Here is a 13376-nt window from a genome sequence, read left to right as displayed (position 1 = left end):
GCAGCTAAACCAGTTAATCACTAATTTTCAAAGCCAAGGCTCTGCGACTGCCAGCTGGGAATACTCCCTACATAGCAATGTACCCGTTCCAGGACACTGACATCACAGCCACACTCAGAACCGATGGCACAGACTGAAAAAATAAAAACAACAATAATAATAATGTTAAAAAACACAACAAATACAAACAGAAATAAATGCTGATGATTCATGTGGCTCTTTGCTAATGGACTCTAATGCATTGCGCCAAAATGCTGTGCAGCTGCATCCAGGGAGGCAGGGCTGGGGAAGCTATAACGGGGATGTCAGCATCATAGCACACCCTCTCCAGCCCTCCACCGGGGTAATTGCGGAGCCAGAGAATCAGCCAGCAGCTGCCTCTGGCGTGACTCAACCTGCTGTGTGGTACTGAGCCCAGCTCCTGACCCTCTTGGCCAGTGTGAGAGCCCCCTCACCTTCACCTATTGGTACATACTAACATCTAGGATGCACTGTATATTAAAAGGTTTTGGAGTTGTTTATGAGCAAAGCAACAACAATGACAATAACAACAACAGGCTTTGCTTGTGGAAGACACACTCATGAGCCTGATTGAGCAAAAACATGCATCTGTCATCTGTGGTAGTTTAGCAGCCAGACCGGGGTGTCTTTCCTGTTTCCGATGCCGTGACGTGGCTTCAGATCTGAGCGTTTGGAGATCTTGCACATTCCGACAACAATTACAACAGCAGCAGCAGCAGCCAAAATATCACTGGTCATGACAACTGTGTGTTATTAATGGGTGACATAGTGCCTGAGGAGAAGTGTGAGTGCACGAAACGAGCAGTGCCACAGTGGAATGGAATGACTTCACAATAATCCCACTTTATATGACAATGGCGGTGTTGAAATTGCGCATGGAATCAAAAACTGGCCAAGGCGTGGTGAGTTAGGTCTGTTGCACAAGTGCCAGTGAGTTGTCAGTTTCCACGGCACAAGGTCAGGTCTTGGGTCAGGTCTGCCCCTCTCTGCCACATGGCGTGCCCGGCAGTGTCGATTGCGAGCCATGCATATCGAACAGCTGCCAAATGCAACAGAGGCAGTGACTGTGCAAGGCTGAAACTTAAGCACCACTTGGAGGACGTGGCCAGGTCAAATAAGGAACCCAGAGCTCCGTCACTGGGTTGGCTGCGATCAGTCCTGCAGGATAAGGTGTGCCCCATCCCCCCCCCCCCCGATCCAGTGTAATATCCTGACCTTGTCTCTAATCTGCCAGGAAAGGGAGGATGCTAGGAGACTGCCGTTGTGTTGGATCCGCACAAGAACAATAACCACGGAGACCGCTGGTAACATGATCGCGCTGCTGATAAAGAACAGCTCTCCGCAACGCGCCATAGTCCCTCGCAAGGCCCTGAGATCCAGGGCTTCACTGTAAGGCCTGCTTCTACTGTCGCCTCATGGCACTTTATAGGAGTGCAATTAAATGTATCCCACAACAGCAGGAAACGGGTGCAACACAACTGGCAGATATAGGAACAGGAGTGAAAACAAGAAGCAAAAGCGTGACGACTACTGTGCCCATGAAAACAAAAAGTTACTACCAACCATGTAGAGTCACCCCTTGCCTGTGGTTCAGAAAGCAAAGAAGTGCTGCCAAGGCTAGAAACATACAGACTCTCTCTCTCTCACCCAACCCCCACAACACCTCCCTCCCACACACCCGCACACCCACACACACACAAAAAAAACCACACTCCCACACATTGATATTCGTAATTATCCAGTTGGGAAACTTCCAATGATCTTCCATGAGCAGATATGGAATATTCAAATGACCACTCAAAACAAAGGCTTCGGATTCCACCGCAGCGTGTGACGCTAGCTGCCATCCTGTAACGAGACAAATCCCATTCAAATTGAATGACAGATCTCACCACACATTAACATACACTCTCATTTTAGCACCCAGCTCTATTTTAACGGTATCTTGGTATTAATAGATAGACATAGGCAGCTAGAGATAAGGAGAAAGAGGCTGGGGACTCCCCACGATTGAGCAGAAGTGTGTGCCACAGCGAGTACAGCGGGAAATATAGAGTATTGCACTAACATAGCAGAAGTGATGAAGCTCTACGATTTGCTCTTTGGGTTCACCTGTTTAAGGTAGCAAGTGTTGTCTGTGAGGTGCAATGAAAATCAGTCATCCTAAATAATGCCGTGTCAGTCTCTAGTGTGACATGTGGTTTTGGTTTTTGCTATTATTATTTAAACATTACCTCAAACAGCATAGTCAATCAGTCCCCAGTACAGAATGTGTGAAAACAAGCGTTTGAAACAGTGACTTAAAAAACCCCAGACATTCACACTCCTACTTCTTCATCACAACAACAAGTCACCATCCAACCTTTTCTACTTATAAATCACCATCAGCAGCTTTCAAAAAAGTAGCTTAATGTTCTCAGTTACTCACTGTGGGGTTTCTTCCAGTGATAAGCTTATACGGTCAATATATCATGACCTCTTGCAGATTCAGTAGCACTAGCATGAGACATAGCATTATAGCATGGCCTTACGTTAGAGTTGTGTCACTGTTATATGTCTTTCAGTACACTTCTGGTCGACTAAGAGCTTAATGGTTTAGGTGGGAAACATTCCTGCAGTGGCACAGTGGCAGAATAATTAGTTAAATAATAATAAATAAAACTACACAGACCAAAGATGAGGCTGTGAAGGCTGTGAGATAGGGAATAGGGAAATGGGAACACAATTCAATCTATTTTTTTGTTGGATACAAGCAGTCGCTGTAGTTCCCTGAGACCACATTCACGACCCTGTAGAATAATTATTGTGACAAGGAGGAAAACTGCACCGTCTCCCCATTACTGTGAAGTGAAGAGTTAAATCACACCAGTGCAGTGGACCCAAGGTGAAGAGATTACGCAAGGGAAGGATGAGGGAGCTATTCCGTTGTAGATAGAGCAGTGGAAAGGGGACTGCCTTTGTTTTGCATCCATTGAGGTTATTTTTTTTCCTGCTCTCCAGGAAGTGCTGAATCAGCACAGGTAGGCTGGCGGTGACAGAAATGGTGGCACCCAGGTGATTTGCATGGAGCACAACAGAGCTTTGTTGAGTCTGTGTTCGGAGGTTCACACACTCGTTTGCCGGCGCATCACTCGGCCCAGGCCAGGAACATTTTCCAGGGGATGGTGTCACCGATGGCAAGGACCGTGTTGGAGAAGAAAATTGTATTTGTCCCTATGGGGGCGTGACTCCTTGTTCTGGGAAGTGGTCCCTCAGTCATCAATGCGATCCAGGAGCAGATCTAGCTGGATTTGCCACAGACACTCGCACATCTGGGTCTGTTTCCCTGCACATGACGAGGCTTTGAGGAATTTTACCAGCAAATAGACCCGGGTGAATCATCAGTCCCACACAAACCACATCAGCCTCATCTCTCTGCAGCGCTGGGGCTGCTGCGCGTTAGCTGCTTGCCTCGGACCCATGAGGTCCAAGTGTTTATTTGTCTTTATGTCACACCGCGATTGTTGTCTGTGCTCTGCAGCCCCTCACGCAATGGAAACAGCTGTTCATCTTAACCTTTTTCTGCACCCTTACAACATCAATGCACCCCTTACAGAGAAATACATATTTATATATTGATACATATACATTATTTTATATGGAAATCTTTCCTTCTTTAATTTAATTTAATTGATATGTCTTATTTTACCAGTTTGTAACCTACTCTGTTATCATGGGACCCCTGGGAGTTTTTAGAAAACAGAGATCAATACTGCAAGCGCGTGGCATGAGATTAAAATGCATTGTATCCCCGAGTTTGAGACCCAGATGTCAGTCAACTCGTTTATAACATGACATTTATAACATTGTAATAAATGTGAGGACTGAGGAGCACTTGTTTTGGAAATGCTCACCTGTATAAACTTCCCCCCAGGGTTTAACCTCCAGTGGGACATCTTCTCAGCACACATTACACACACAGATATGGCAAGCCAAATTATCATTTAGAGAAATCTCTAAATGCATTTCAAGATATCTTCAATTTTTTTGAGATATCTCTAAATCATTTAAAGTTTCTTTAAATTATATAGAGACATCTGCAAACTATGTAGAGATGTCTAAATAAAGTACTTTTTAAATATTTTTCTAAATGATTTGAAGATATCTTAAAATGATTTTGAGATATCTGCAAATAATTTCAAAATATCTTCAAATTACTTCCTGTATTTTGGCTGAGATTATCACTTCCTGTTTCCTCATTCAGTTACATAGCAATGAATTAACAGTTAACAGGAAGTGATAATCTTGGGCTACATACCGGATGTGATATGCAAATTATTTAGAGATATCTCCAAATGTACTTTTAAATGAGATATATTTAAATGATTTGCAGATATCTTTAAATGATTTAGAGATATCTTGAAATATTTAAAGATATCTGGAATTATTTGGAGATATCTCAAAATATTTGAAGATATCTTTAAATGAATTAAAGATATCTCTAAATGATAATTTGGCTCGTCATACACAGGCATTTCTTTGAACAGGGCAGGGCCGATCAAATGAAACAGGTTGAATGAAAATGAGTCTGGGGAAGCTTATTATTACTGATATGTTGTCTTTTGTGCGTGTTCATGTGTAAACCTTTGTGGAATATTCCAGTTAAAGGGATTATATAACATGGGAAGTGTTTTGGCTAACAGTTAAAGATGACGTACAGTACTCCAGAACTGATGAACACAGTAGTGCAGCGGAGGGGAAAGACAAGCACAATGAGATATAGCCTACGTTTGTATTTCGCCAGCACGAAGACAAAATAAATGGGGTTCAGACAGACAGCCATATAAATGTAAAAGACTTGTGCTCTCCAAACACAGCCAACAAATACACTTTCAAGTTTCACACAACTGTTGTGAGGATATTGACGTGAGTATTTCTTGAGCTTTAGCACAGGTGGAATACACTGCTGTGGCACAGAGATCCTCCCGATCCTCAAAGACATCGAAATCAAATGTTCGTCTATTTCCCTATTCTATTTTATTTGGAACAATAATAATAACAAGTCAGAGAGCTTTTAACAAAATCTGAACAAAAAACTCACAACCTACTCATCTGCTGCGCTGAAGACACAAAGCTGAGATGAACCTGGAGAAGCATGTTTTGACATCAGCGGTGGTTGAAATGGACCGGAATCTTGACAACAATAAATTAGCCTGATAGACGACAACAATAGATAGTTCAGGGGGAAGAGAACAACAGATGAAAGCAATGTGGAAAAAAATAAAAAGCTATCACATACACAATGAGCATAAATGTGTTGTATGCATTCCACATTTAAATGTAAAAGACATTGAAATAGAGTGATGTCAGCGGAGAGGCTGTTTTTTTGTTCTGTTGATTTATGAAGTGACAGTCACGTCTCAGACTGGAGGAATGCTGCTTTAACAGGGCTTTCAGGGCACAGAGTTGGGGAGTCTCCAGTCTGGGTGTCTGAGTGAGTGTGTTCCCGTTTCAAGTGTCTGCTCGCTGTCACGGTCACAGAGTCTTCTTTTTGAAGTTGATTTATTTATTTATTTGAATTTAAAGCCAGCAAGCCACCTGGGCCGTGTTAAGGCAATTGAATGCACTTATAAAACTGCATTGAGAACACTAGGCTCCATGTTGGCAAACAACCACTGCTACGACTACAACCCCCTCACAAAAAGAAGCTTTCTGCTCAGAATTAAAAAGTTCAGAGAAAGGAAGTTCAAAAGAAAGTAGTATCCACAGAGAGCACAAGGACTGGAGGACATCTGGACTGGAGGTTAACTGCAAGTACTTTTAGGCCTGGAAACACTTTTTGCATAGAAAGTATTGTTGGCATTTGGATAAATAAATGTCTCACCAATTAGAAGAGGATTCACCGGGATTCTTGACAAAGCAACTCCAGACAAGCTGTGAGATGTCTTCATTGTACCCTGTCCTTGGGTGAGCGCCTGTCCTGACTGCCACGTCTCACAGACACAGTGAGCTGTCCAGGTTCTGTTGTCCCTCCCCCCTCCATCCCTTCCACCATCAGGCTCCTATCTCCATGGTAAAGATCTGCATCCATCTCCATGACAACGCCGACTCTCCTCCACCATCAGCACCCCCACGCCAAACGCACACGGCCATGCGTACAGCCGTCACAGGGCTGAGTGGAAAGAAAACAGAGACACAACAGCACAGAACTAAAATTGTTCAATGATAAGCCACTCAAAACAAATTCAACCAGGCAGGGAGAATGGATCCAAATTGTACATGCATTTGAGAGTGTCCTTTGGATTGTTAGTATCATGAGTTGCATTGGCACCTGGAGAGACACAGTACCAGACAGAGTGTGCTGGTTTTCCCGAGGCCTACATTTAATGTTAACCAGGTGATTCAGGGCGAAGAGAGAACACACTGACTACCAATAAACCATCGGCTGACTTCCCAGGCAGGACTCTAGATAATAGAGGCAGCAGTGAACATGACACACGAGGAGATAGCATTGAAGGGGTCTGACTAATCTTTACTCTGCTTTTGAGGTAAGAGTCACTCGAGAAAGTAAAGCTTTCGTTTCCATAGACATCACAGCTCACAGTGTCTTGACGCTCAGTCCTGCGATGCAGAGGGAACCAGAGATATACCAACGCTGTGCTGCCTGTCTGTGCCAGCTGCTGCATGTGGGCTCAGCGTAGTGAGGAAGACAAGGGTGCGGGAGTGTGACTGGGCTCTGAAGGCTGGATTTTAAATGAGTACGCTCGGGCACAAAACCCTATTGCCTTTTTCTATTGCTGTACACCTGCATTTTGTGTGTAAAACTCAGTGTCTGCTGGAGTTCATGTTGCTCAGAGCAGTCCCTCTGGGTCAGCCTTGCTAGACAGACTGCAGCAGAGTCCCCCCCACCCTGGAGAGTGACAGAGTCCACTCCTCCATCTCCCCTCCACACTGCCTCTGACCTAGATCTTGTTCTTCAGGGCTCTGATCACTAGTCGGTCAGAGGAAAGGCACGCTTGGAGGTTTGAAGTTATTTTTCTTTTTCGTTTTTACTTTTTCATGTATCCCATAGGGAAAGGAAGCCCATTTTTCTTTTTTTCCTGCATGTGAGGCTCTGGTAGGCTGAGTGAGTGCCCCGTCCATTAACAATCTCCAGTGTGTTCGCCAGTGCACAGCAAGCCTTGGGGAGGGCCTGTGCGTCTGCTTCAGCAGCTGCTATCTATAGTTTTTATGTGGTTGTTGTTCTGGCAATGCCCTAGATACACCGGACGATGTTAGACCCTGTAAAACAATGTAGTACTACTGCTAATGGCATGTAGAAGGCTTTCTTGTCTGTAAGTCATGTTGTTGGAGTGCAGAGGGATGCGCTGCTCTTCCAGGTGAATAATCCTGCTGTTCAGGTAACTAGAGGTGCTAAAAAAGGAGGCTGGCAGAGAATAGCACTGTGGGATCTGCTGCTTCCTGGCTATAAATACACATATTTATGATTTTAATGAAAATTTAACACACATAATATTTATATCTTTATTTTGTGCATTTACAGATGATTCAGAAAAATTGTAGTGTAGCAATGGGGGTGGGTAGATGGTGGAAGTGGTAGTGCTGTGATGGGCAGGGTGGAGAAAAGTGGGAAAAGAAAGCTCTGAGCTATTAATAGAAACACAGTGGAGAGGTAATGAGACAGGACTGAGGGGGCAAAAGGAAACTGAAAGTCTTCCCATAAACCACCCAACTGTTGCTTCACAGTGTGAGTCTGTGTGTGCTGCCTCTTCCCAACATAAACACAAGGAGTCTTTCAGCGCAATCGTTCCCAACATGCTCAAGCTGCGCATGCTGTGCATACTTCTCCCTGCCTACCTGTGTTGCATACTTTCTGTACCATAAGAGGAATGCAGTGGGTTGTTTTTGGCTGTGACGGTACATACTGGGTAACTCTGGCAATCAGGATCTGTTCGGGCACAGCAAAAGTGGTTTAACTGTTTAGTATCCCAATCTGTGGGGATCGGCCCACTACCCAGACAAGATTTGTGTGGTGCAGAGGCTGGTTTCATGCTCAGCCACAGTGAAGTGTGCTGCGCTACAGTTACAGTAAGCTACATATAGTACTGCCAGCTTTGTACAACATAACCTGTTTGAGGTGTTCAGGGGTTATTTTTAAAGCAGTGGCACCCAGTGAGTAAACTTCCCTCTGGTATGTGAAGCAGCTCAAATAGACATGAACTTCAAAGCAGGTATTTTTTGCAGTGTCTCACGTAGTAGGATGCTTTGATAAACCTGAGAAATTATCAGTTTTTATAAGTTTCTTTACAAGTTACTTTTACACAGCTTTAAAATACACATACTGTGCCACCCAAGATAGATACATTAAGTTCAGGTCTTGCACTTGTGGCGTGGAAATGGAAATTGGGCTTCAAGGCATTCAAGACAGAAAACAGGAGACGCTTCTTCACACAGAGAGGCGTCACAATCTGGAACAAACTCCCCAGCGATGTGGTTGAAGTTGAAAATTTGGGAGGATTCAAAAATAGACTGGATAGGATCTTTGGATCAATTAGTTATAATGGACACCAAATGAGCACAATGGGTCAAATGGCCTCCTCTCTTTTGTAAACTTTCTTATGTTCTTATGTTCTTAAATGAATGATGTATTAGCCCATCTCCCACAGAAATCTGCAGACTCTAGGAATGCTTTTGGTCTGAGCCAAGGTGTATGCACACGATTGCACTGACGTGCGTTACGGTATGTGGGCGTTAGAGACAGTGCAGTGGATGAAGTAATCAGTTGTCCTGTGATAAAGTTTTCAAAGTTAACTTGTGACACCTTCATTTGTCTCCCTTGGGTCCTCACCGAGTATCAGATATTCAGTGCAGTCCTTGTTTTCGCTAGTCCTGTGACACACAGACAAAACTTCGCTTTGACAAGACTTAGGGAAGTAGTTTCTTTTGTTGCTGTTGTTGTTGCAGGATTCAGGTTCATGGTCACTTCTGTATCCTGACTTCTACAAATGCACCTACACTCTTTCAGTTACCTTTTTGCAGAAATGAAACTTATTTAGGATGCCTTGTGACTGGAAGAAATAGAGACAGCACAAGAGCAAACTTGACCACACCTCTGTACCATTCGGTTATGAAACCGCACCTTGAAGTCAGTCCCAAAGTGATGAAAGACAGGCCAGCTCTTCTCAGACAATGCAGATTAAAGGCTCCACACTTAGAGCGACAATTGCACTGCAGGTCTTGTCACTGTTACTCTTCTCTCTTTTATTTTCCTCTTAAAGTGCACTTGTATGATTTAAGAATGCACCTTCGTGAATTAATTAAAACAACACAGGGTGACAAAATAAACACTCACCTGCTAAACTGGATTGTTAAGGTTCCGCAAAAAACATGGATATTTTTGGGAGCAGGAGGTGTCTATTTGTTGAAACATGATACCAAGGGATTATATGGCCAGTTGTCAAATGTGTTTATGTAGGAGTGTGAGTGGGTGTGTTTGTGTGGCTGAAATACGCACTTAACCTTAAATAGCTCGAAGCTTTCATCTACCATGTATAGTGCATGTCTCTCATTAATTCTCAGTAGCCCTTATTTATAGTGAAAACAGAAGTGAAAACGTACAGTGAGAAATCACTTCTGCACCTCCCATTGTCTAAAAATAGTGTCCTTTATAGAAACAATGAACTTCTGTAGTGATTACAGTTGCAGATCAGTTACAGTGAGGGACAAAGAAGCTGTTGGTTTTGTTTGCTGGGAAAAAGACTTCTTCAAAGCAGAGCTCTGTGTCTGTAACGGCTGTGTCTGGGGCCCCAGACACAGGGCTCTGCGGATTAAGTATAAAGTGCAGCAGGCCTCAGTCTGTCTCAGAAAATGGTGCATTGTGTGTGTATATATATATAAACATTCAAATACTAATGTAATACCCAGGCAGTGGCATCTCAAGAGAGAAATATGGCAAACTCCCCCGATCGGCAGGTGCTCCGTGACATCGTTATGTGTGTGCCATGCATGCTGCCAGCGTCACTCTTGCACACCCGCAGGCACACACGCAGGTTTCCTAGCGCGTTCTGTGTTGAAGGCTGTGGTGTAAAACTTGGAAAGTTGTTTATTGTAACGGCACAGTGAGTGGGCTGAGTTTCACCCTTCTGAGAGACAGCTGGCTACTCCCTCCCTCACTGTCTCTCTCTCTCTCTCTCTCTCTCTCTCTCGCTCTCTCTCTCTCACACACACACACACATACGCACAGACGCACTTGTTCACACACAGTCACTTGCTCACTGAGCCGCTTCTCTGTTGTAACACCAGTGGAAAGTAAAAGCCTCCCCATGTGATACGCTAATGGTATTTTCCAACTTTGCCTGAAACCGAGGAACTGGAACCGATGGTGACGAAGGCGACGTGATGTCACTCTCTCTGTTCTGACAAGCTGGGGTTTTAACCACTTCCTCTGCAAAGCGGGCCGCAGGTCACATGACAGAACTTCTGCTTTCAGACTGCGTTTCTAGCACTGTGATTGTGAGCCAGCAGGGGCAGGGAGGGGGGCTGGCAGTTTTATGAATGAAATTTGTTGTTTCTCTCTCACCGGAGTCTATTTTCATGCCTGTGACACTGATCAAAAGATAATTGCAAGCGGGTTGACCACAGAGAGCTTCTCCTTTTCACTACCACTCTAAATAAGGCGTGTTCTCGAATCAACACATCCACGTTGATCCTCGTTCTCGCAACGAACACTTTCACTGCCCACTAAAGTAAACCTGTATCACAGAACTAACCAAATAATAGCGAGGAGTTGAATAGTTCCCTTTTATGAAGAATAGCTGCTGTGGAGGGAGGGTTTCTTGTAGACGTCTCCTCTTTGGTCATTGAGGTATTAGTTATTTATCTTTTTTAGATTTCGATTTTTTTTCCAGTGTATCTCAGATAAGACACAGCATCCTGTTTCCATCGGGGGCTTGTATCACAGAGCACATTGTTCCCTGTGACGTGCTTCTCTTCGAGAGTAACAGTGGGCCTTGTGAAGAGAGTGAGGTAATGGGATTTAAACTCCACTGCCGATTCCCAATACAGCTGTGACCTCATTATGCAACCCCCCCTCTCCAAAGAGAAAAAACCCATACCCCCCACTCCCAATAAAAAACAAAACACTTAACAAATAAATTCCCCCCTCGAATCCTTAAACTATGTATAGACCTTGTGAGGAAGTTGATTGAAACAGTTTTTTAAACCAACTGTTTTGTTGAAGCCTAAAAGAGCACATCCAGGCAGTATAGACGGGAAAGATTAATTAAATAACTTTTTTTGAATGTGACACAGTTTTGGAAAATTGGCTGGAGCTTATTTGGAGTCAGAAAAAGTGCAGCAGAGCTTGCACTCCCGCCAACAGCTTTGAAAGTCTTCCTGCTAGTCTTTCACGAGAAAAAAATGCAGACTGCCAGGAAAGTTGTAACGTCTCTGTGTGCGGCGGCCACATTTAAAGCAAACCTCTAATTTCTCTTTCAATGGTTAGCATCCTGACAAGATTTGAAAGTTTTGTTGGAGCCGTGCCATCAGTTCAAAGATGTCACCTTCCATTCAGAAGAGCAGGGGCGTGTCCTCAGGAATGCAGGCTGTGTGATGCCGCTCACAGCCGTTGGAGGAGATGCCTTCATTCACATGGAGATGTCACGCACGCTCCTGCAGGGCTTGTTCTGCAGTTGTGAGTGACGTCACATGGACAGACACACACACATCTTCAGAGTGAGAGCTCTGGGGTTGTACTGCCAATAGTGTTTCTATTACAGGATCATTTGGATGTTAACTGGCAGGATGCCCCCGTCATAAGGTAGACCTCAGCAGTCAAGTGGCAGCTATTCACCCAACTGCCTCTCCTCTCCTCTTCTCTTACCTCCTCTCAGCTCCTATCCTTTCATCTTCTCTATGCTCCTCTCAGCTCCTCTCACCTTTTGTCCTCTCCTGTCCAATCCTACTTGTCTGTGTGCGTCTCTTTGATTCCAGTCAGCAGTGTTGACACAGATCATAGTGCTGCTGTCAGTCAGGATCAGAGCAGGACTGTCCCTGCAGGTCAGACGACACACTAGCAGGCTGCCCCTGACTCTGCTGTGCTTTACACACACACACACACACACACACACACACACACACACACACACACACACACACACACACACACACGGCACATTGCACACTGCAGGCTGCAGGGGGAAGAGTCCTAACATTGTGGACAAACAGGGGAGTTCTGGTTCAATAGCTTTATCCTGTAGCTTTTTAATCAAAGCTCCCCTACATTTAGCCAGGCTGGGATCATAATCATACTGGACTGGACATAGAAACATCCGTTTTACATTGCAGTGAAGACTTCGCCCCAAAGGCTTTATTTTTTCACCTAAATACTTGGGTATTGTGTATTCCAAGTAAATATTTTTCATTGAAGAGGACAGTATACATTTCTATTTCCTCTTGCTTGATCGGGTGACACTTTTATGTTTTCTCATTTTCATTAAGCAAACAATACAATGACACATGCGTCGCAAAAGCTGAATCTTTTGTCCTTTATAGCCTTCATGATGATTTTGACAATCCAGTGTTGTGGATCGAGTTGGTTCTCTTTCTTATACAGTTACCAACAATCTATAGGTCTTATTTATCTATCCATCTATTTTTCTCTCGACCAAAACTCTTTCAAAGTTGTTCCTCTCAGTTGTTCCTCAGTTTTGGATCACTTGTGTTCAGATGTGTTCACCTTGTGACAGTGCGTGTGGAACAGGCTGCCATTTATATAAGGTATGATGAAACTCACAGTAATACTAATTTGTAACACTAACTGTCACTTCAAGGAAAGGACACTAATTTGAATAATTAAATGTACACAAATGCATTATGAAGGACTTTTGAGAATATTAATTATAAATATCAGTTCATAATATTTTTTTTGTTTCTTGCGCTCATGTTTGGAATGACAGCACCATCTTAATATTTTAAATCCTGTTTGGAAACGTATGCATTCGAATAAACCTGGATCATAACTGGGATGCAGACTTTATTTTCAATACTAATTGTACACTTTGCCATGGAAGAATATAAGAACAGAAGACCATAAGAAAGTTTACAAACGAGAGGAGGTCATTCGAGCCATCGTGCTCGTTTGGTGTCCATTAATAACTGAGTGATCCAAGGATCCTATCCAGTCTATTTTTGAATGTTCCCAAATTTTTAGGGAGTTCTCTAGGGAGTTTGTTCCAGATTGTGATGACTCTCTGTGTGAAGAAGTGTCTCCTGGAAGAGATCAACACAAGAAAAAACATTAACTGTGCCGTTGGGTCAGGCTGCAGCTCACCGTGACCCAGTACTGAAAACCGAATGATTTAGAAGAATGCTAAACT

This window comes from Amia ocellicauda, chromosome 18 (assembly GCF_036373705.1).
Source record: "Amia ocellicauda isolate fAmiCal2 chromosome 18, fAmiCal2.hap1, whole genome shotgun sequence".
Taxonomy (NCBI): Eukaryota; Metazoa; Chordata; class Actinopteri; order Amiiformes; family Amiidae; genus Amia; species Amia ocellicauda.
Note: the sequence above shows the minus strand (reverse complement) of the source record.